Raw genomic sequence first — 25115 nt, 5'->3', positions numbered from 1 at the left:
TAAACGCCTCCCTCGTGCACCCCACTGCGCCACGAGGTACAACGCGTTGAAACGTCGTGTATAAATTATTAATGGGTGAAAATATCGCGCGTGTCAAAGTCAAAGATGTTCGATGAGGGGCGATGAGTTGCACGTTCGCGATTAACGTTCAAGAACGCTTTAAGAGCAATAATGGCCGATCGAAAAAGGGAAAAATATTACTTTGCGTCGCGCGTATCATTATTTTAGCCGAGTTTCTGAATAAAGATGTTTAATATCTAAAATGTTTACTTGTAAGCACAAGTGGATCTTTAATTTAAGAAGATTGAACTTAAATTGCTGTCGCAATTTAAAACAAAAAAAAAGTGAGTTACATCAATGTTGCTTTGAACGCTTTAATTTTCATTATTTCTATAGCCTCCATTTTAATAATTCTTGTGTAGAATTATATGTTTTGAGGCATCGCGTATCTTAATTTACGATACCAGCCAGACGCACGGTGACCTTCCTCTTTGTTTAAGCTCGTTGGGGACTGATGGCAAGCTGCACTCCGTCGTTATAACTTGGAAATCGTATATTATACTTAATATCGCATTACGATCACCGTCGTATTACCATTCGCGATTTAAGCGGCGGTCTCTCGCCGAACGCGCGCACTTAACAACAGGTTACGACTATCAGCGAAATAATTTGACCGGTCCCCTTTCACTCGTTCGCTCCAAATTAGTAAATCCACAAGACGAATGTTGCGAACGGATTATCGTATGTTTCGTGCAATGGGATATCAGGTTTACAAATGGCGTGTGACGAAACGCGATTAACAAAACCAAAAAAAAAAAAAAAATCATTCGAGAGTGGATCGAGGAATGAGGTTTTAATCGCGCGATATGTGCCAACGCGACTCGCATCTCGGGTTCACCTCGATTTCGCGCACCTTATCCCGCCGTCGTTCATCGGCAATTAGCGAATTCTTACTTACAATCAATTTATCGGGGTTCGACCGTTGATCGAATAGATCCCGGTGTTTAACCGCACACACACACATACACATGTCGCGTAATAATAATCTCGCGCGGCAATTAGGATATTCGTGGGAACCTTTTCATTAAAAGCGCATTAAAAGACGTGGCGCGCGGAAAGACGCCACCTTCGGAAACGCGTTAGCGGAAACCGGTCCCCGAACTCTCTCTATCGCGCGAGCGGCGCGATATCGCGCAATTCCTACGGATTAGGGGGAAATAACGCGCCTGTACACCTATTTATAGCCAGTTTCCGAGCTGCACGCACAACCCCGTGCTTCCCTTCGGCCTTTCCGGCCGAGGCACGTGTGGATGCGCCTTTAAAAGGACACGAGTGCAGCCGATGTGCGGCTCACGTCCAGCGGCGTAGGAAACTATATATAACAAGGGGAAACCTACGAGATGCGTAAAATCCGTCTCGTCGTAAAACTCTCCGCGGGGATTACGTATTATCGTGTCTCGTCTCGTTTTTCGATCAAAACGTGCACGACACGCCGCACATTCGTTTGCCCGTGCGTTGCTGTTAAGTGCGTTGTTGTTGTTACGGGCATTTCGAGGTCTCCCGCGTGATTAAGGCGATTTCGAAAAGTGTACACATAAATCAAAGACAGGCTACAATTATTAGATAATTCCGATCGTACGCGATATTACGCCGGTCGTGCAGATCCGCTAATGATAATGGAGGCGCCACATATATACAATAATAAACAATTCTCCCATGTAAATTGCAGGGAACGCCGGGCTCTCTTACTTCGCGCTTCATATTTCGATCTATATACGCGGCCGGTTCCCAGGAAAGATGAAGAGCGTCGGAATCTCGCGAGGCCGATCGAGGAAACTACCTGGCCGCATGTGTGCGGCAAGGTTGCAGAGTAGTCATTACGCCCATGTACACGATAACTAGATGATTAATTTATTATCGCCTTCCTACGGGGTTCACCCAGTTACCCGATGCGCCCGATAGGTCAGTGCGAGGGCCGCGCACACGGCTAGGCTAGGCTCGGCTCGGCTCGGCGGGGGAAAGTATCGATTTTGCATCGCACGAGCAACGCGGTTGCACGCTCGAACGTCTCTATTCGCTCGCTCTGTAAGCACCGCGCGCGCGGACCGAGGAGCGGACGCTTATTGTACGTCACGTATATAATAGCCGGTCAGATTAAATCTCCCCGCGCCACGGATAAGCACGCCCGCGTTTTACACGCTACCGTTGTCGTCGTTATAGCCGCCGTTGTTGTCGTTTATCGGCAAAGATGCGCGGTGTACCGTGCATCGCAGAGGCGAATGATGCGGGGTTGCAGGTTTATATACCATGTCCAGTTATCGCTTTGCTTAGTAATGATGTGTATTAATATTTCAAAAGATCGATAAGTACGCGTATACCATTAACAATAGCCGCGGCACGTATGAAATGATGAAAAGTCCGTAACGCGAAAGTTGCAGTGTACTCGCCGACGTTAAATCAATTATAATTTAGGTCAATCCACTTTCGCAGTAACGACGTTTGGTGTCATGAAATTGTTTCGTCCCGCGTACCGTTTATTAATTATTGAAATACTTGCGCGCGTTTACCGGGGCCGGTTATTAATTCCAGAATTTCGATCGATTATTATCTGTAATTAAATTATTTCAATGGAGTTTTAATAAAGGTACCGATGCGTTACCGTAAACTTTGACACCGTAAGCGGATTGACGAGCCCGCCAGACATGTATGCTAATTTAAATTTAAAGTCATTACTCGACGTTGCCTTGTGTACACGGGCGGTTATTGTTATGCGGCGCGCTCGTATCGGACACCGTAATAATAACAACGGTGATAATAACGATTTGCGAGTGCTGGAATAACGGGGACTTTATGGACCTACATGACATGAGTTCCGAATGCATCCGCAAGGACCAACCTCTCGTCGTCGTCGTTTCCCTTCAATTTGGCAGCATAAAGACAACTTTGCAAATATTATGTCAGTCTTGTTCTCTTTTCGAATACTTAGGAAACGCGAGAAATATTTTGCAATATTTTTTTAAGTACTCGTTACAATTACTACAATTTTGCTTCATATAAATGACGAAATAATTGTTATCTCTTTATATTTTTGTATCATCTTTATATTTTCTGTCTCACAGAATTATTAATTATGTCCGTTGTAATACAATTCTTTTATTATACAGGAGAAAAGGTTTCGCGTCTCGTAAAGATTTCATTAAGTATCTCATCGAGTGCGTATTGTTCTGTCTGTTGCGTGCGCGTTTAATTCCACCGTGTAGAAAGTGAGCCCGTCGATTCCCATAAGTATCGTTAGTTGTAATCTAAGACCATCCAACTAGGCATGTGATACGAAAACTTGACACCGAGTATGCACGCTTCTAAGGCTCTTATCTTCTTATCACCCGACACTATTATGCACGTCGCCTATCTCGCACGGCGGCTCTTTATCCACCTTTGATTTTACGAACATTACGCCGCTGTCACGCAGGTTTAATAGTCTAGAAAAGTCGACGATGAGATAATGATCGTATCGTGTAACGCTACTCGCATAGCTAAATCATTATTCTTCTCAAGAGTGTCGCTCTTTATACGTATATCACTTACGCGTTTAGCGATGCGGGAGTGGAATTTTACACACAGTGCCTCTTGCTTTCATTCAACGTGTTGATTTTGTCGGCAGGGAGCGGCAGATCTTCGAAGCGAAGCGCTGCCATAAAGCGCTTCGAGGCTGATCTCTTAACGATCGTGCGAATGGAAACCTAAACTACCACGTGTCGAAAGAAATAATAACGAAGAGCTAGGAAAAAAAATGCGCTAGGATATCGAGCGACGTTATTCACACGCTTCTTACTATTGTGCTCCGGCAAGACGAAATTATTTAATAATATGTACACACATTCACGCGATATTGCAGTAACATATTTTACAACGAGCCACACCGGCGATTGGTTTATTTCCTTGTCGAACGATAAGAAGATTAATGTGCGCCGCGGTCAAATTATATAGCGTACTAATTCGCGGCTGCGAAGGAGCAGCGATAGCATGGTGCGGCCTGAACTTCAGATTTTCGAGACTGGAAAAATAAACGACGCTAATTCCGGCTGCCCTTGCGGGACCGATTGTTGCTTCCCTACGAACTACGATTTCCTGCACGATTCCCGAACGGTTCCCGGAAAAAAGTCGGCCGGTGCGGTTTCGTTCGGCACGCACTAAGTCCTACAAGGGAAGAAGAAGGCGAAGGGCTCGGAGAAATAATATTCTCTTCTAACGCATGATACTCGTACTTTTGTTCCTTCGAAACAAATGATTAGTATATTACTAATATAATTTAGAAATATATTAGTCCCTGACAAATGTTGAGCCTGACATTATTAAGTTTTTTATAGTTGTTTTTATCTACGAATTCTGCTAATTTCTCGACGAACACATTCTCTATAAGAAGAGATTTTTCCGTTTTACATTTCTATAAAACAGGAATTTTCTGGTACACGTCTGCAGCTGCCGACTTAAGACTCATCAAAATCAATTTCAGGATCTCATTTTTTGGTATATCGTGCTGCCGTGGGTATTCGCAGCTGTTTAAAAAATAATTAATTGTTGCACTTTTGTCTTGAAACGCTATATAATTATGAAATTAACTTAGGATTAATGGGAACACTTGACAGATATAATATTTGACAGAATATAGTACTTTAGAGGGAGATGTGCCGTGGAACGTGAAGTTAGCACGTCATTTTTTAATTTTTATTTTTCTGGAGTTAAAATATTTTTTACTGTTTATCAGGAACGGTAGAACTATGGAAAGTGCTCTACTGGAGCTATTATTGTTTTTTAAAAATTAACAAAATGTCGTGCTAAGTTCACAGACACATGTAGCGCACTCATTTCTTGAATTGCGCTTTATTTATGCGATCCTCAATGATCTCGAGGCAGAGATAACCTCGCGGGAAGGCACGCCGCGCGAGACTATTTCCCCGCGGAAATATCCTTATGTTAACAACCCGGGGTGGCGTGCGGAGTCCCGGGGTCCGCGGGGAATCGTCGTCTCACCGTGCTGCGCGGAGAGGTCAGCGTCGTCCTTTCTGCGATTTTATTGACGACGGCGAGGCGCGGAGTAGCGCGCTTTCCTCGCACGAGGGATTCCAGTTTTACCGCGCGTCCACGATCTCGCCGTTCTAAAATTTATGGTATTTCTGATCTTTTAATTTTTTGTTCCTTTTTTTTTGCCCTCCCTTTCTCCTCCCCTTTACTCGACGAGCGCCGCGTTTGCGTGCGCGGTGCCGGAAGCATATCGCGCCGATAGATCTAACGGTGAATTAGCGCGGATGAAAGAGATTTTTCTTTCTCGTTGCAGATGCTGCGGTCGGCGGATCACCTTCTTCTGCATCCGAGCGGCGAGATCGCGCTCCGATTATGGTGAGTAAATCCCTTCTCTTTATACAGCGTGCTAGTCTTGCGAGATAAATTATTTATGACGCACGCTGCGCGCCGTCGGTGGTATCGATTTATCGAGACGGTAGGATCGATGGTTTTTCTACGAATTCGCGCGCCGACGAAAACGTAACGGTGCACTCCGTTCTTACTCCGCCGAATCGTGCAGTTTTCTTCAATGCGCGTGTACGCATCATCGATCGGTTTTGTTTGCGCTGCACACGACAAATTTTATTATTCCTCGAGTACGTCGGCAAATTTAAATTTAGTTTATCCGCGCGTCATTCCAAAGAATTTATATGGTTCGTATTTCGAGTCTGGGAGAGCGAAGAATTGAATTACGTAAATCAGTTTTTAGCTCCCATTCAATTTTATGCGGAACATCTCTTATATATCTCAGACAAGAACAATGCTGTTATCTCTCGGATTTTCTTTAGATACATCCCCATTTCCAGAGAGAGAGCATTATTTTCTTTCTCCACTTTAGACTTACTTTTCTTGTCGAGATAGTTACGATGAAGCATGACGTGAAAATTTGCACGATATATCCAGCGTGAGGCGGAACGCTCGTTGTCACTTGGCGGGGCGATATGGAAATCGCAGTTTATACATTATGGAGTATCACCACCCACTTAGAACCGGGCTTGTGCGTTGCGTTATGCGCCCGGTGTTGCTTTGTAACGGATAGTAACGCAACTATTTCTTTCTTTTTTTTTTTTTCGTTAGAAACTGGGACAGAGCCCACGGTGGGTTATATCATTGCGTCGGATTACGCGATTGCTCGTTAACGCGCACTCGCATTGTGCAAACCTTCACCCACGATACTGTTAAATATTAATTATGGCCCGCTGTGTAATCGCGCTAGTCCCGTCCGTTCTACGTATCGAGCGGGCCAATATGCTCGCAATTCCACTCCATTAGCTGCCTTCCGTAAATTAGATCTGTCCGCCGTTCGCGGATTATACAATCGGAGAAATTTTGTCCGACCCGCGCGCACGAATGTCGAAGCGGCAATTTAAGCGCGCCGAGAATAATACACCGCTGTAAATGTAAATGCGCGAATGTTCACGAAGAGGTTACACACGAGCGTATCGCTCGCCGCCGCCGTCGTCGTCGTCCTCGTCTTCGTCGTTCGATTCGCCCGGAGGTTGACTGATCTCGATTTACCGTTACCACTCGGCGGAGACGAGGAAGAGGAGACTCGGGCGGTCGCTCTAATCTTCCGGTACGCTCTCGCCTAATTAGCCCTTTCGCTGCGAAGGGCGTGCACCGTACGTAACTTCTTTACGAGAATAACGATGTAAATGACTAACTGCCTCTCATAATTCCCTTCGCGTTTCCTCCGCGTTTTTTCTCTTTTATTTTAGCCGATGGTTGCGTAAAAACGAGCTAACTCACCGAGAGCGAGGCTGTTTTGAATAAATTAGGTTTAAAGCGCGGCGTTTTATGTTGCCGGCCCACAACACGATGTACATAACGCATTTTTTTTTAATTTTGTCAGCTAGCTCTCGGCTTTCCGCCTAACATTGTGTCCGTGTAAAAGGCAGCCGTCACGCGAATATATCATGTATATACTGTTCCATAGAAATATAACTGCCGTTTTATCGTGCGATTATGTTCCCTGCTAACACGGGAAACGCTTTAATGGGGAGTAAACGTTTCGAAGCAGATGGGATATTGTATGTACATTATTTCTTTGACTTTTTCGCGACATACGTTATGTACCTTCTCAAACACGAAAGGCCGCTCGATTACATAACTGATCGGAACTCGCTTACATTATACGTGGCCACGTGCAAGTAGAGACTGCAAGACGTAGAAAAATTATTATGTTCGGTATGACTATCCTTCTCGCTAAGCTTTTATCAAGAGACAGATCAAATCTCTGATTTCGTATATTTTTCTACCGCCGAAGAGTGATACGTGCCTTTGAATACAGTCGACGAGCAGATAATCGTGAAAAGCGGCCGCGTTTCGCGCGTTCCTAAGTGAAATATTAAGCATTACGCGGCACTCACGTGAGTGAAAAGCACGCGAACGTAACTCGTATACCGGCCTGCCTGTGTACCTACCAGCCTCGAACGAACAGGCCGAAGAACAGTATCCGCGTACGTTGGTAAAGGTACGTTCACCTTCTTCCGCTCGCGTTCGAAACACGTGTTTAAGATCACGCGCCGGTCCTATTAAGCCAGTCAATCATTACCGTGTGTTGATTGCACTGATTGCTTTTCGGTCGACAGGTTCTGTCACGGTCTGCCCGCGTCACGGTGTTACGAAGATTATAGTTCATAACGGCCTTCATTATAATGTAAAGGATTAAATATTTAACCTTAGCCCGAAATCATCCTTTGAGATCCAATGATAATTTGTACAAATAATATTCAGCCATGTGGTAAATACACGCTTGCTGGTTTTTTTAAACTATAAATTAAATTACGGTCAATTATACATGTAGAAAAATAACGTACTTCAAAATCTTTTGGAGATTCTATAATATATACATATATATATTATAATATATATACTTTTTAATATAACTTTTGTATTGTGATTTAACAAAATTATATAATCGATCATTTGATATTCGAGAGCTCGACCTAATTCGAATGTTGACAGCGATCGAATGTCATAAGACTTTCATCGGTGCTAACACGACGCCGGTCCGTCTAACGTATGCGATAGATATGTTCGCACACGTAGATCACGCGTACGGATAAGCGCACGCGCGTTTACACGCGGACCCACGCGCGCGCGCATAATAACGCGTGCTACGTGCGATACGTGCATTCTCGCGCGCGCGCGTGAGTCAGACAAATGGAATTTCGTGACACGCGATACCGAGCCGAACCGCGGCGGTTTATTAACAAGTCATCCGGGACCGGGTAACTCTCCTTGTAACGTTCGCCGCCGCCGAGCGTTAGAAGTCTCTCCGGCGTTTCGAATGCACGCATCGATGCGTGGAGAGGTGCACGCGAGAGCTCGGAGCGACAAGGATCGAGCGACGATTCATTTTCCGCGATGCCAACGGTTCAGCGGCTGCGTGTGTCCTACATGAATATCGGATCGGAAAGAAATCTGAGATGCGAGTAATGAAATATTGATTGAGCTCGGTTTTATATGTACAGATAACTATTTGATAATAGTAGCTCTTATCGCAAAAGGGACGATAAAAAGAAAACCTAAGTATAACAACTTCTGTGAATAATAATCTTTATAAAAATAGGATTAAGAGAAAAAGAATTAAACAAGATGTAAAGAATAGACTAACTATAAAAAGAGAGGTTAATGACGAAATTATTGCAAAGTGATGATAATTTAATAATGATTATAAATTATTATAAAAGTCCAAATTATTTAGCTATATTACAAATTATTGTAATTTTACATTTACAGTTTAATAATTATCGAATTTAATAATTATCAATCGGTTTCTTTAATATGAATTTCAAATTGTTACTTTTCATTGGACGTAGTATATTTTTTAAATATACGTGACTATTTTATATGACATTTTACGTTTTAACATTTTAATGGTATTTTGTTACAAGTAAAAGGATTAAATATAAAAGTCTACGATGCGTTTTTGCGCGAGTGTGAGTAGATGTTGACTTGGAATTATTTTGCGAGAGAGTACACAGCATTATATCTAACAATAGCGCTCGGAGGAATCCGAGATACAAAAAAATTCGATACTAGAAGATCCCCGTGGCCATGACAGCGACGTTGCTTCGTGCACGGCTTCAATCTGCTGCCGTTGGGATGCGAAGAACATTCTGTCGTGACCTGTCAGGTTGCATGCCAATGTTCTCGCTCTTGGCATGAGTTGTAACCGTCGTGTACACGGGTGCACGCGGATCTGGATAAAGCAACACATTTCAAATGCGTCATTATTAGCGTCGAAAGAAAACGTTTCGCGTCGAAATTTAACGTGAGCAGAGTGCGTGTTGCATTTATTAATTGCTTTCATGTTGTTATTTAAATTTATCGAATTGCAATTATGAAAACGTAAAGGGAATCGTATTAATATAAAGTGTAATAAATACATAATTTATAGAATTTGATTGGATAACAATGGAATTGTAAATATATTTGTATATATTTTTTTTTAAGCTCTTGTTAATAATACTTATTCAATTATTACGTATACGATCATTACGCACAAGTATTCTCGTTTACTTTTGCAATAGCTAAATGAAGACAGTCGTATAGATTTTATATTAGTCTTTTATATGAACGTATTCATATATGAATTATTTAAAAAATTGGAATTAAACATTCGCGTTCACGGGTAGAACGAGAGAAAAGAATATCGGCGAAACGGAGAGAGAAAAAGAGAGAGAAACGCAGAAAAAGAGAAAGGGACAAAATAAAGGAATGGAGGGAAGCGTTGAGAAGAGAGAAAAAGCGGAAGGACGATGCGGGAGGCATGTCTGCCGCCAGCGTCGTGGCGTGTATCGCATTTAATTAGCCACCATATGCGGCAATTAATTAAGAATTTCTCGCGTTATTGATGGTTTCACCTGGGGTGTCCATTAGTCGCTCCAACGACGCGCCGCGCCGTTTTCGAACTGAGAGCTATATTCGTTCGCTCAGCCAGGCGCATCCTGCGCACGCTTTTCCACTAATCTATCCCCAGGATGATATACGAGTCGGCCATAACGCCGGCAATTAACGTTCTCACCCTATCCGCTTTTGTTCTCCGATAATAGTTCTTTTCACGTAGAGATTTTTGTTAAATCGCAGGGATTGAAAGAGAGATAACGAATGCGTGCTTTCTTTCGGCTACGAGTGTTACATTAGTTTCATTACATCGATTATTATGCTAATTATAATATCTAATTATTAATTTCGCTACATTTAGGAATTTCTTTTTCACTTTTATTAATATAGAAATTGGTGGGAAAAGAATGTGACGACGGAGAAGATTTTTCGAATGAATTTGATTTATTTTAATAGGATGAGATTCATTTAATAAGTTTCATAGTTGTAATAATGATTTAGGTACATGTATGTATATGCAATTTGATTTTTCCTTGAGAACTACAATTCACACGTCTTTGAAAGATGTAAGACAGAGCAGCGTGCTCATGACAATAATTCCCACAATATTGCGAAAAGTTGCAACGAACGTACACCCGTGCTGCAATGCGCGTGGAAACGAATTCTTTTCAATGCTACTCGTGCCTACCTTAGTAAAGTGCCACTTTCAGTTTTCAAGAAGTCAAACGATGCGATTAGTTATTACGTCAAACATTTTACGGTAATTACTTCTGAGAAATTACGGCGATTACGTCGAATATTTTATACCGTGATTTGTAAGGAAGGAGGATAAGAGCGAGTTTATAATCTGGATATTAAAAAGTAAACCGTGCGATGCACATTTTATGCATACCGAGTGATCTTACGTTACAAGTAAGACTCTCGTTCCCTCGAATACGGAAGACTTTCATCAAGCCTTGTTTCCCGGCGCACATTTTTCAGCGTGTTTATTACATAATCCAGAATAATCTATTATCGCCGAGAAAGCGAGACGCGCCGCGCGAGCGCGCATTACTTTTCACATTATAATTTCGATACCGTCCGTCCGGTTTCCGCGGTACCGCCGCCGCGCGCGCGCGCGCGCGCCGACTTCCTCCTTCTCGCGTTAATGCCAGTATGTACTTTCGACACGTCTGGGCGCTGATGGAAATGCCCGTTGCCTCGGAAACGCGTCTCTCTCGCGGCCCTGGAATCGGGCGCGCGCGGGGATGACGTTTTTGTTTGTATGCATTCCACGCGTTGCAATACGTGACATAATCGGCACGACACGCGTATACAACGGGTGCCATTATTCGCGAACAATAGGACAGGCCGCGTGGAGGATGTTCAACTGGAAAATCGCGTGTCTGCCAGTGGTTCTGATACTTGACAGTTCATTAAATCCGATTCGAGAAGCCTCCCATTGCGAGGTCTTCGAAGCCTCTATAGCGGCTATTAATGAATTTCTTTCTTGCAGGAAAAAAATGACAAATATATTTTGCATTCACTTCTCTGTCACTTAAACCACAACTGTTTTTTAGACTGTATATTTATTGGTGATCGATAAATATAAATTCATTAATGTGTGATATTATTTTTATCCTATACGCTAAAAAAAAATAAGAAAATAAGTTTCTGAATTTATTTTAACCGCAATATTTTATTTTGAGAATTTATAAACTTTTTGTATATAACTTAAAACTTAATAGGTAAGATTTTTATTTGTCAAAGAAAAATGTAGAAAATCTTTCTCAAACGTTTTTCCATGTTCTTTTGATCGAGGTTACTGACCTAGATACTGTAAGCTTAAGCGAAGCTCGAAGAAATCGATATATATGTAAGGATTTCCCAGCGTGCGATTTGGCGCAATTACAACGTAATCCATGCGAGATCTCGGTCAAGCTTTGAAACGTGGAAAGTGGGCCAGATATTGGAAGTTCGTTCGCTCGCCCTCTCTCTCGTCGATGCAATATGCATTCGCGCGCGTATATAATCCGTCGTTTTACTTTCGCTAACCGTCGAGGAGGTAAATAAGATCTATATAGACGAGAGGAGAAGGATGAGGAAAAGAGCGGTCCTTACACCTTCGTAAACCGATCCTCTTGATTGCACCGATCGGCTTCTCTCGTGCGTCGCTGTCGGATCAACCTGAGGCGGCGACCGTCGAGCATAGTCGTTTGAAATAGGTGACTGCGCTCTCGACCAGAGAGCATAAGAGAAAGAGACAGGAGGGAGAGAAGGAGAGGACCAACTTGAAGCGGTGAAGCGATCGCAGGGGCGAGGCAGAAGGATAGAGAAAGAGAGAGAGAGAAAGAGAAGGATACGCGAAGCTGTGGCGTGACACGTCGTGATCGGTAGAAAGAATCTCGTCCTGCAACCCGGAAACGCCGTGACTAACAACTCAGTATCACGAAGGTGGAAGGAAAAGCCTGGGGACCCGTTCGTTCTCGCGGGGTAGTGGATATTTCTCCTCTTGGGGTTCAGGCGGGTCATCAACCATCGGCCGTCACGGCGGGCCGGGGGATCGCGCATTATTATGACCACATCTAATTGAAACTCTACGGCTCTCGGCTCAACTCGGCTCGGACTCGACCCGGCTCGCTCTGAGTCCGCTCCAGTCGCGCCTCCTGCACGCGTATTAAGGCGGGTAGAATAAACTCGTTAATAAATCTCGGGGCATCGAGGTGTTCTTAATGAGAATTCAGTTCGGATGCCTTCGTGCCCTGGCTGAGCCCCCGGATGGATTAGGCTGTCGGTCTGATCTCTCGGCGTACCGTTGTCCTCGAACGACCTTGCGCCATCGCCTTCTTTGTTCAACACGGCGACGTGAGTCCAGGCATGATGAAATCTAAGAATGAGACATCACTGGAATAAGATTGAATCTATATTTTTACAAGGAGAAGGAAAGGAATATTTAAATTGCTTTATTAATTTATTTTTTAATTTGTTCTTTTCACATTTTTTTTAAGTACCTTTGAGAAATGAATATGCAGTGTGACAATTTTGGAAATTTATAATACAGAACATGAAGAATAAATGTAAGAGTTCAATCAACGTTGAATAATGTGCCGATACATATGCCTTATTTCTAAGCAATCACTTTTGCAAGAATGAATAATGAATGCATGAAGTATAAGTTTAATTATTTTGATTGCAGAAAAAAGTCTTAAATAGATTCAGATTAGTGTAGGATCATCAACTGCAAGAAATAGCTTTCTAAAAGTGTAAATTTGTTTGACCCGGGAAAGGCTAATGATCGAGATATTACTTGCTCAGCTGAACGATAGTTCATTGAACGTTCATTATATTTTCTTCGCATCCTTGATGTATTGCTGGCCCGAGATAAGATTCAAGAAATATGAGTATGATATTGTAACGTCATTATGATTCTCTTGCGTAAATATAAAATTTTTTAAGTTCAATAAAAGCTCTAAATATATTTTTTCGCGTCATAAATATTGCATGAAATTCATTAGCATCAGGTTATCGAATAATTACTATCAATTTTATTTTCTCGCTTTTATTATTTCGCCTTCTGGGAAATCTAGCGAGATTAATCGCGATGACGTTTTACATGAGCAGAAAATTAAGTCGACCGCATAGTTGGCTGTGCATGAAAATCTGGTATGACAAGTAGTGCATCCCGCAGGAATGACTGATCCGCGCAGTCATTTGGGCTTAGTGAAGCAGTGAACTCACGGATAGATCCGAGCTTGAGTATGCACTACGAACACTCACGTTTACACATTTATGTACCCACATACACAAGTTTTTGTGAATGAATAGTTCAATAAATATTTGAGCGAAAGTAGAAATAAAAGATACAATCTAATTTGATTAGATATAGATGTAGATGGAAGACATTAAAACTTATTTATTATTTATAACTTTCAATTAAAAAGAAATCGAGCATTGAGTCTATCTTAAAACAGGATCTATCCTTCATGACACGTTGAAATTAATCCATCAGAAAGGACGTATGTTATCCGAAAAAGGTCTGCCGCTCCTTAATTTTTTGCTTCTATCTCAATCTCGTTTAATTTTTTATATATTCAAGACTTCTTAATTACGTTTGTCAAGTAGATATACGTAGATATTTATCGTAATTAATCGTGATCGCTGACAACGATCAATGCCATAATAATATTGTAATGAGTTTGTAAATGAAAGATGTATATGGATACCTTTAGATTTCGAGATTACGTAATTGAATGTGATACGACCAGTCCTGCGGCAATAGGATTAGCCCCTTCATCGACATTCAGGACTTTTGCGAATGGATTTACGGACCCCTCGTGTCCCTCGCACCCAGAGCTCGTCAGAGCCGCTCGACGAAAAGTCGTTTTGCCATTCGCGTACTTGGAACGTAGGGTGGAAGCTCGTTCGGTGCGTAAATGGAATGCCGCGAAATTTATATGACGGAGACGAGTTCACGACGGGTTAATAATATGGAGTGGCACCCCTTACTTCTAGCCACCTCTTTCTCTCTGTTTTCTCTTCCGTCCTCTCCCTCATCCCCGGTAGGATCAATAGTCTGGTCCGGAGCAGGGCCGGCCGTAAACTTTGCGTTGTCGGGCGACGAGAACAGTTTCCAATTTTCATTTGCTTCTTTGATATATATATTAACGCTTGGAAATGAGAACGATGATATTCCGCATCTTGGCGAAGTAAAGGAGGGAGTATAAAGTTCCTCTGCTACGTGGTGATTTAACCTACTTTTTTGGAGAACTTGAGAAAATTAATCTAGATTCAATTTTCTCAACTTTAAAACTAATTTTCTCGAATTCTTGAAAAGGTGGATTGAAATATATCCGGCATTTTTTTTCTTGTACATTACGAAATGACATCACAGCTGTAATTTTAATTTTTACGACGTTTCTTTAATTCAAGCGAGTAATGCATACTTCCTCTATATGTTAAGCTTTTATTTCAATTATTTAACTAGACATTAATGGTTCTCGTATGCCCGACACTAAAAGCTACGCCCAATAATTAATGACTCGAAGAGAAGCTGCATGGTGACTCGCGGACTATGTCGGAGCGCTATAGTATTACATATCGCAAAGAACAATCCAAAGGTGAACGGCTGAGATTGAACCCGGGTCACTGAGCCGATGGTCTTGTACTCAGCCAGACCTCGAGCGTCTCCTTTGCATTATTCCATTTTATGTTAATTTATTGCGCTCTTATGTAATTTGCAATATTTTCGCATCACAATTCACCTTATTAGGAGGAAAGCACACATATTTGATATCAGACCGAATCGTCCCGCCTATCTGCACGCCACGATGATCGTTAATTAGTAACACGGAAACGAGCTACTGAGTGAAATGTAATTGCATTAAGCACGTCATGCGTGGAGATATAATGTCCGCGCGCGCCGTATGCACCCGTGCTCCTGTTTCACGCGCGCCGCGTTTTTATACGCACGCATGTAACAGCGGAACACTTGGCTAATAGCTAGTTCGCATTAAGGAAATTCGACGTGGTATATCGGGCGTATATGGTATCAAGCGGTGGTAACGGTGGATTTCATGATTTTATGTAGTTGTGTACTTTGATCGAAAATTGTTTTGATTGTCAAGAAGTTTTTTTGCACATTGCAGTTACTATATCGCATTAAACCTTAAATCATTTTTTAATTTAACCAATGTAGGTGCACAAATGTGTGTGAAATAATTAAAAGAAAATTAATTCTGCACATACATATGTGTATGTATAAATCGCGGAAAGAACAATTTTGCTGAATCCAGATCTGAAAATAATTTTTGTTCAATAATCAAAATTATTTTGTGCGAAAGTAAAAATGATTGCTAGAATATCAAAACGTTTTATAGTAATACTTATCAGTTTTAACATTCCAACAAATTATTTTGAGGATTTAGTAAAAAATTATTTTCAGATCTGTTTTCAAAATTTTTAGGTCGTTCAACAAAATCGTTCTTTCCGTGTAGATTTTATTGTTAGAATTAATTTCTGCTTTCATTTTATTTAAGCGCACACACGAACATAAAATATTTGTTTAAATATTTCTTACGAATATGAGAGACAGGAAAGCCGAGTACACGCGAGCGGTGTATTTTACGAGCCGTCTCTGGTTGCCTCTCTTCTTGCAGAATTCATCCACTAGCGTCTTTTGAGTCGTGACTGTACAGTTTTGCCACATCCGTCGTAATACTACCACCGAGACGCGACTGCAGAAATAGGATCGCGTTCAGCCCCCGAACTTCCGCCGCGCCGGCACGCTTCCGGTTTCTCTGTCACAGTAACTCCCGTGGTTGCTGGGAAGGGTGCGGTCCGATCTGCTCGCTTTTATATTATACATTGCAATGTCTTTTCTGTAATATGAATATATTGTTTCTTTTTTTCTGAAGAAGTTTTAAAGCAATTATCATTTCAGCTAATAATTATTAAATTATATTCGCATTTTAATTATAAATATTTACATTTCAAACAGATAATAAAAAAAATAAATTCTAATCTTTCTTTATTGTCGGTATTCGAATATTAAAGAAGATACTACAAGATATTGAAAAGAAAGACGCCTCGAGAAGCTCAAGGGAGCTTCACAAGCATTTATTCTTTTTTTTTTTTTTTAAGTAAACGTCGTAACGAGTATCGACAAAAAAAGCTCTTCCTATCAAAAATCGTTCATTCTGCATCGATCTCGTGATCGTTACGCCACTTATCATCCTTCTCGATTATCCTGCGAGCCATCGAACGGCGACCTTTCTTTTTTCCTATTTTGGGCCGAACGTCGAGAAAGAAACTCGATACCGCGAAAGCCCGTCTTGGGGACTCGAGCGCAATGATATGGAAGATCGGCTGAGAAGAGTAGGATGAGACAATTTCTTTATGACGATGGTCTTTCGCTAAGCGAAGTCGCCCGGCACGTTGACACGTTATTGGAGTACCGCCGTTTTCTCTCTCTTTCTTTCTTTTCAATTTCTCAATAGGATTATCATTGTTTTTCAAAGTTTAATGAACTATGCAGGGCTACCAAATGAGGCATATAGGCCATTTGCGAGATCGTCAATGTTGCGTGAATATTTCGAGGGGATAATTAATGCAGAAATTCTATATACGCAATAAAATTCATTGGGCCGAAATGATGTAATCCATTAATTCTGCTTGGAAATATTTTATAAAAAAAATTGATTTAATTTTAATCATTAGCACAATACAATCTTGTCTCTTGTGTGAAATATATTACTAGAAAAGCGCTTTATGCATTTTGATTCTATCATTTAGAGTGTATAGATAAAATGGCAAAGCGCAGAGGTCCCATGGGAAAAGAGAAAAGCGCGATGGCGAGGAGTGGCATGATGCGCAGATGAAAGAGATGAGGGATCAAAGTGTGGCCGGCCGTAAAATAAAACGTTCACGATCAAACGAGATCCCCGTCGAATAGGCCGCCGAAAAAAGGGAGAGTGAACGGGAGAGAAAGATTGTGAAAGCGCGCACAAGAGAAGACTGACAGGATAAGGTTGTGTTGTGGGAGGGATGGACGTTTGGGGTTGCGGTCCAGCGTGATAGGAAACGATCACTTGCCCCTATGTAAGGGTCCTCACGTCGATTACAACAAAAAAACCGATGTAGATGATATTTTTTTTTTCGAATGAAACATAAATGCGAAATTAAAATCTTGACGAGGCGAGGGACATCAATTTATCACGAGGATTGTATTATTTCTTTCGCGCATATTTTTTTGCGCGCTTACATTGTGCGTGAAAAGTGTGTGTGTGTGTGTGTCTTTCAGCGCGCTATGATGGATCGCCGAGACGGGCGACGAGACGACACTTTAAATTTCTGGCCAAACCACTCTCCCCTTCTCGCATACTTGGCTCTTCTGAATTTCAAGGTCGACTTGATCTCGCGATCTCGTGTCTATCAATGCAATTGATAGGTTGTTATTTTTTAAACGTGACTCACATTATCACGATGCAATTTGCTGTTGAAACGCGATTGGCAATGGCTTATAATTTTTTTAATTCAAAGATATCTTTATCCATTTAAATTTGTTATTTCAAAATTAATTTGAGTTTAATAGTTAATGGTAAATTGAATTACTGATTTTTTTAAAACAAATATTGCATTAAACGAAACGTTTTTTTTATCTGAATGCGTTTTATATAAAAATTAATTATTCTAATGCTCAATAAACACACGTGAGTGAATTAATTCGCCTTTTAGAGGAAAATTGTGTGTCGAGGCATGCGTATGATATATACTGCATCTCCCTTCTACTCCTGCCTACTTTGATCTCGTTTAACTTTTCGCCATGCGAGCAAGGTGGTTAGGATAGCTTTAACAACGAGGTGGTGTTATCCCTGAAATTCGGCCGGCTAGGTCAGGCGGGGTCACAGCTCCATTGTATCGGCGAACGCTTCTAACTCGGTGCACTGAACTCAGGGCCGTATCGAAACTCGATACGTGACGTCGAGCATTCTTTCCTGTACGTGATCCCGGCGTATGCCGATACATAAACAGGCAATTATTATCTCTAGACAAATGCGCCAGCATATCTTAAGAGTAAAATCCGTCGTTTGACGATCTCGTTCTGCAAAACGTAATCGACGATACCGAAAGGTCTTGTCCGGCTTATCGTAAAAGGGGATAACTCGATCCGAGCAATAAATTAGCCGCGAAGAGGCGATGTCGACGTAGAACGTGAAGTCCCTCCGCGCTACCTGCTCGGCCGGCGATTCGGCCGTCTTAGCCTATTTCATATAATTTTTTTCGCAGCGGTATCTTTTTCGAACTGCAGACCGGAACGTAATAATGTGTGTACGCCGAGGCGGCGGCAGTCTCGGTAACGGTCGATACATACCTGATCGAAGTGGAGGAACGGGATGTAACGACGACGGGACGACGGTGCAACGGCAGCAGCGACGACCGCAACCAGCATTTCTCTCTCGCGCTCTCCCCCTCTCCCCCCCCCTCCTCTTCTGATATCTCTCTCACATCTCTCTCGTTCTCTCTCAGTCTTTCTCCTAGCCTCTCCCCTTCGTCCTGCGATGCGCGGAGCGCGCAGCATCGAGAGTGGCTGTATCGGGCACCCCGCTGCCACACTGACTCTGATATACTCGCGAGATATCCGGGCAAGATTTAGTGCATCCTTTTGCTAGCTGCCCCGCAGAAAATCTTCGCCGGGAATCTCCCTTACAACCGATCGAAATGTTTCTCCTGTCCTTGAAATGAATACCACGGGTGGGAAAACAAGGTGAGCACCGTACAAACGATAGAGGCAAAACTCCCCCCTTCCCCTCCACTCTTTTCTTACCATTGCTTTACTGCTTCTTCCACTTTATCTTATTTTTCTGCATCTTCCCTTGGTCGTCGCCGCCCAACTACCCCGAGGACTTGCCCAGGACATTGTTTCTTATATCAGCCCGTATGCCAGCATCCCGAAACTTCCATCCGATCTTACGTGGTCCTTTAAACAGGTCTCGCGAAACTTATTAAGAAGAATGGTCGAAACGATTTTGCGCGCGACGATTTAAAAATGTGAATCTCAAATTATTGGGTGATGTAATACATGATAAAAGGTTAAACTTCAGCAGGAATAGTAGACACGATTCTTTTATCTAAATTACAATTCAATTCCGTGACACGGGAATATGATGAAGCGCAAGCCTTCGAAGTCTTGGCGTTCTCCAGTCTTGTATTCAGCCGGGACATAAATTTATTCGAGAGGAGCCGAGAGATCAAACACTCGAGTCGGGTGTTAGATATTAATCGCATTTAACAAGACGTCTCGCCGGCCTCTCCAGTTTCCTGCAATCCACCCGTATAAAAGAGCGTCGCGTATACATATAAAGAGAGATGAGGAGTGAGGCAGGGATCGAGCGACGAGGGAGTGAGGAGAGTTAGAGAGAAATTTCGGTTTTTCATCGCCGGAGTAGAACCACCTGCCAGCGCGAATCTCCGCATAAATTCTCGGCTCTTCAGCCAATAAATCGTGCGCGGGGTCCTCCTTCGTGGTTGTAAGATGTCGCGATGTCGAGCCAGCATTGCTGGCGTTATATTCCGGCCCTCCACCGGAACTTCTGTCCGTCCCCTCGCCGCTCCCACCTCCCGTCCCGTTTCTTCCGTTCTATCTTTTGCCGTTCTTCTCCTCCTCCTCCTCCCTCCTTCGTCTATTCGAAGAAGACACGTTGCCAGATGCCGCGCCGCGCCGCGCCGGTCCCGTCCCTGCGTTTTGTTTTTCACGAGAGTACGTGGCCACCTTTTCCTGTCACATTTTCTCCTCCCTTCCCGCGCGCGTCTCCTTTCACCCACGCTCTTTCTCTCTCGCGCGCCGCTCCATCCGCTTCCCTCTCTTAAAATAATCAGTCGAGCTGATGGAACCCGGAAATGAAATTGCACCGGAGTACGTGGGTTGTTTCACTTGTGACAAGATAAGAGATTTATTCCGCGTTATATAGGAAATTACACGAAATACATTTGTGCAACCTGATGATTTTTTTTGTCGGCCATAATTGTGACTCTAGTAACTGTAATACATTTGAAAGTCAGTCCGAGTCGCTTTTTTTTGCGAACTCGGTAGCATTAATTCTCGGAATAATACGAGAAAAGTGGTATGATTTTGCAATGATATCGGTACGCGTTCTAATGATACATTGTACCCGCTGCATCCACCTTTAGCCTTTTCGCCGGAGAAACTGTACCGGCCTGCGCGCCCGTTTAAAGCCCGTAAGACAATCCGGCGTTTCTTTATCCCGCTGATGCATCGACAGGCACGGCTTCGTTCTTTTTCCCAAGTCTCCCGCCGAACCGCGCGATTCTTTTTAGCCTGGCGCGTCTGCGCTCGTCAAACCGCGCGAGAAGCAGCCTTTTTCATTTTAGCGCCTGCGGCTATGGTTTTAAATGCAAATTTCGGGCCTGCCGAACGGCGAGCGTTGACCGCCGAGAGTTTCGCCGGGCACGGACGGATCGACGCGGTGCGGCGCGGCGATCTGCGTGCCCGGATTTGCGTAAGAATAGCGAAAGACGCACAGACGGACGGCCAGACGAAATGATTCGCGGTTGCATGAACTCATTCCCGTAAATGAACCACGTTGCAATTACGAGACGTACTCGAGAGCCACGTAATGACGATCACATTTAACAACGAGCCGCTCGCATCTCCCGCCTGCGCTTGCCGCAAAGCGATACGATTTCTCCAATTATTTTTATACGTTTCTCATTTGGTTATGGATTATTCGTATGCATTAAAATACATGATATTTCATATGTACAAGGTCGAGTGTTGAATTTCAATCAAAGTACAAGGTTATCGCAATCATGTGATACTCGCGAAACTGAATTTTTAATTAGACAATGTGAATTACATTATTAATTTGAGTCATGAGCACAATGACAAGTTCTTAAATAATAATTATTTCTCACCTAATTATATTTATGCAAATTAATGAAACGGGTCGTCGACATTTGCGCGCGTTATCGTCTCACCTTCATATATCACGTACGGAAAGAGAGTGGTCCCGAGGAGCGTCACAACACCCGTTACAAGCGTTATAAAGAATCACGGGGACCCAGCATCGCAGGGTGGTCCCGATACGCGGCCGTTTGTGCCCGAGCCCGAAAAGGGCCGCGCCACTATATGATGATGTAAAAGAAAAAAGAGATGAGGAAGCAGAGAGGAGGACGTGAATGCCAAAAACGAACAAGAATCACTGCCGCGTTATAGGCGCGAAGGGAAGTGGACGAAGAGAAAGACGGAGGACTCGGACGAGAGCGAGAGTGAGCACTGTGTGGCGATGTTGGTGCGTGTTGTGTAAAGTATAGAAGGCCGAGAGTTCGGCAAAGGTCCGCGAGAAAGAGACGGAGAGGAACCGGAGGAGCGAGGAGATAAAAGGAGGACGAAGACCGGGCTGAAAGCGAGCCGCTGACACCGCGGAATGATGAATGCATTTGGGAAAGGAGCCGCATAAGGATAATGCTGCAGCCTGCGGTCCGGCTAGGGTATTTCGGCCGAACGTAGCCTTGAATTTACGCGTTGTAGTTGATAAGAGGAGCTAAGCTGACTTGCGGGTTCGGTGGATGGTTAATTTCTTTGGGACCTCGCCTATAAATCATTAGTTCGCCAATATATTTCACGAGACTCAAACCATATGCAGCATTAAATTGTATCAATATCAATTACGTACAGACAGTTTAAATTTTAAATTAAAAATGCAGATCCGCATTAATTTTGTTGTATGTATACATTTAAAATTTCTTGTAGTAAAATTCTTCAATTATGTTCTATTTTTTATTGGAGCATTTTTTTTACACGAAAAACATTTGACGACTAATGCTTTACGCAACGCGCCCAAGGTGCGCTCGTCCTACCGCAATGACCAAGTGTCTCGTTCAATACCTAGCTGATTGATCTACCTTAAACGCGAGAAAGGGAAATATCGATCACGATCCAGCTCAGCTGGATGTGTTTCGTTCGCCCGGTGGTCAAGCGCGGGCGCGGCGGGACACGCTCGTCGAGAGGCGTGGGAAGCCATGGCGAAAGGTTATGGCTATCGCGGAAATATTTCACCGTCTTAGGGAGCCGGCCCCGCCGATCTGGCCGGATCGCGCGCGCCGGGTATTTATCGTAATAGGTAGCCGCGTGTGCGCGCCGCTCGGTCATCGCGTAATATACCGCGCTCGTCGGAACGACGGTATAATAAAGTAGGGTACGCTGGTGCGAGGGCCCCAGAGAGAAGTATTTTTCGAGGGTACTCCAAAAGGGCTCTCGTATACGGTAGCATTCGTCCAATTGAGATCAACAGTATTATAGACCATCGTCTTATGAGCATTTAACAGTCGTGAATCTAAAATGTAAATATATATCAAAAATATTTTAAATATATTGTTTATAATATATGTAATACATTGATGTTTATAATATATATAATATATATATATATAATATATCCCACTTTGGGTAAATTGAATTTTAAGCGAGGCGAGGCGAGGTAACTTTGCAGACATGGGGACGGCTACGAGGAGCCGAAGTGTGGGTATTCGTGAGGGGTTTCCTCGATTCCACGTTGCTCTGGAACTCCGGTGAGAGAAAGTGCCGCGCCCCCTCCGGGAACGTCAGTCCGAGTTCTTCGGATCGGGTCTCGATTTGCCTCGAAGCCGATTCTCGGCCGGTGTGTGACGCAACCTCTTACATTGTCCGTGTCGCAAGAGAGCGCAGCGTTTCGGCCGCCGTAGTCGTCGTAAATCTCGATTTGTACGCCTATCGCGAGAGATTCGTCTTAACGACAAATAGCGAAGAACTTTTCGATAGAGCAGTCGTGATTTAACGATCCCTCCGGCCGAAGATTTATGTTTCAATCGGTGATTGTAGATATCAATCGCAAAAAAAAATGATATAAGGAAAGAACAGAATGTTGTCTATTTCTCAAGTTTAATTAGGGACGCCTCAACCGTTCATGATAATTTCATGATAATTTTCTCGTATATTTCTCGTGAGTCTTATACGAGTTTCGATAAATTTGTTGTCACTGTAAGAGCTTTAATTCGAACTACCTAAATTTGGTCGTAATTCTCCCTGATTTTTAGATGTGTTCGGGACAAAACTCCGCGCGTTGACAATTACTAGGGAAGCCATTAAAACTTCATCATAAAGTTTCCCGATTACCGTTTACAATAGAGTTATTATCGGGAGTTATCCAGAATGGCTACCTAAATCAGGCCCCAGCTGTCTCTCTCTCATGCAGCCGCGGCAGAAACGGACCCCGCATCTGGCTGATTTAAAGCGGCCATAATTTATCAATTTAGTGAGGTATTTTTCATCCAGTGGCCCGTTCGTCTGTCCGGTCTTCATAGGCACCACCGCGATAGGACGTGAGACGCGCATAAGGCGATATACCATATATATATATATATATATATATATGTATACCGGACGTGCCTCCCCGTTGCGCGCGAGGTAGGCAGCAGAGCGACGCGATATTTACAGTCCCCGCTTACCCACATCCACACAACGCGCGGTTTTACTCCTTTATCCCTTCCCCCCTCTCGTCGGTCCCCGCGCCTTTCCTTCCTGCACCCGCTTAACACCCACGCACGAACACACGCCGAAGAGATACGGGAACGTGTAAACGTTACACACGCGCGTACGTACCGGCTCTATACGGAGCTGCCGCCACAGCTGCTCCGCCTTTCTTGGAGAGAGAAAGAGAGAGAGAGAGAGAGAGAGCACCCGGAGGATTTCGTGATTCAGGTTTTCCTTCGGGACACGATAGATAGACGGCGGCGGCAGATAGACGAGAACGTATGCCAGCGCGCGCGGGAAGTGCAAACGCTTGCATCATCGTCTAGAGTAGACAACGGATATTGGAATAACCGGCGGAGATATATATTAACACTGTGAAACAGCCGGCAGACAGACCACACGTACCATAATACTCCTCTCTCAGACAACGGAATTTCACGGAGCGTTTTTCGTAGAAGTCTCCTCTCTGCCGCGGCTCGAAAGCTGCGAGAAACGAAATGTGAAGAAAGCTTTGTTGTGAATAATGATGTCGCGCGCTTCTAAAACGGCGGTTTCGTTAAAAAAAAAATAGAAAGGATTACTTTTATGCGATATGCTTATTTCCACGAAAAAAAAAAAAATTGGATACCTTGAACGACGTGAGACCGACGCGGCGGAATTTAACTTGAGCGTAAATCGAATAACGCTTCGGTCTTCCCCGCGCGCCAATTCGCGGGACGGTATCGCGAGATCCGAGTTTCCAGGATTATCGTTGAAAGGATCCCACCGCATGTACGGGTACGTGCATACGGAGGTCGTTAACGACTCCTCGCGGACCTCGCGCGAGATAAAAGGGGCGGAGTTGTAGGTGGAAAAGTGTAGGTAGCCGCGGTAGGTGACTAAACACACTCTAAACTTAGATGGTACGACCTTCCTGTCTCACGGTTGACTTCCTGGCTCTTTCTTCCTTGTACCGGGAAGCGGGGAATGTAGACTCGGGCCGCGGGGACCGAGACGGCGAAGAATATCGCCGCACAGTACCGTGGGATTATTTATTCGTTTAAACAGATGCAAATGTGCGAGGTGAAAAGCCTCACGTAACGGTGAACGCAGTCATCGATACTTGCAAGCGATAGACGATTACGTCGTCGAGACTCGTTATTTTCTTCAAATAACACGTATAAAAAAAAATTATTGTTGCTAAATAATATTTTTGTTA

The 25115-nt window shown here is 43.4% G+C and overlaps 1 protein-coding gene across 1 annotated transcript in view; it reads left to right on the top strand.

Annotated features, from left to right (window-relative positions):
* Positions 1 to 25115, top strand: part of LOC105457577 (SH3 and multiple ankyrin repeat domains protein 2) — an 81401-nt gene that overhangs the window by 9947 nt on the left and 46339 nt on the right. Inside the window, exon 2 of the mRNA XM_011702319.1 lies at positions 5336 to 5397. The gene's annotated coding sequence lies outside the window, so the exon portion shown is untranslated. The remainder of the gene's footprint in view (positions 1 to 5335; positions 5398 to 25115) is intronic.

The sequence above is a fragment of the Wasmannia auropunctata genome, unplaced genomic scaffold (assembly GCF_000956235.1).
Source record: "Wasmannia auropunctata unplaced genomic scaffold, wasmannia.A_1.0 LD335207.1, whole genome shotgun sequence".
In the NCBI taxonomy this organism is placed as follows: domain Eukaryota; kingdom Metazoa; phylum Arthropoda; class Insecta; order Hymenoptera; family Formicidae; genus Wasmannia; species Wasmannia auropunctata.
This window is presented reverse-complemented; position numbering and strand designations above follow the sequence as displayed.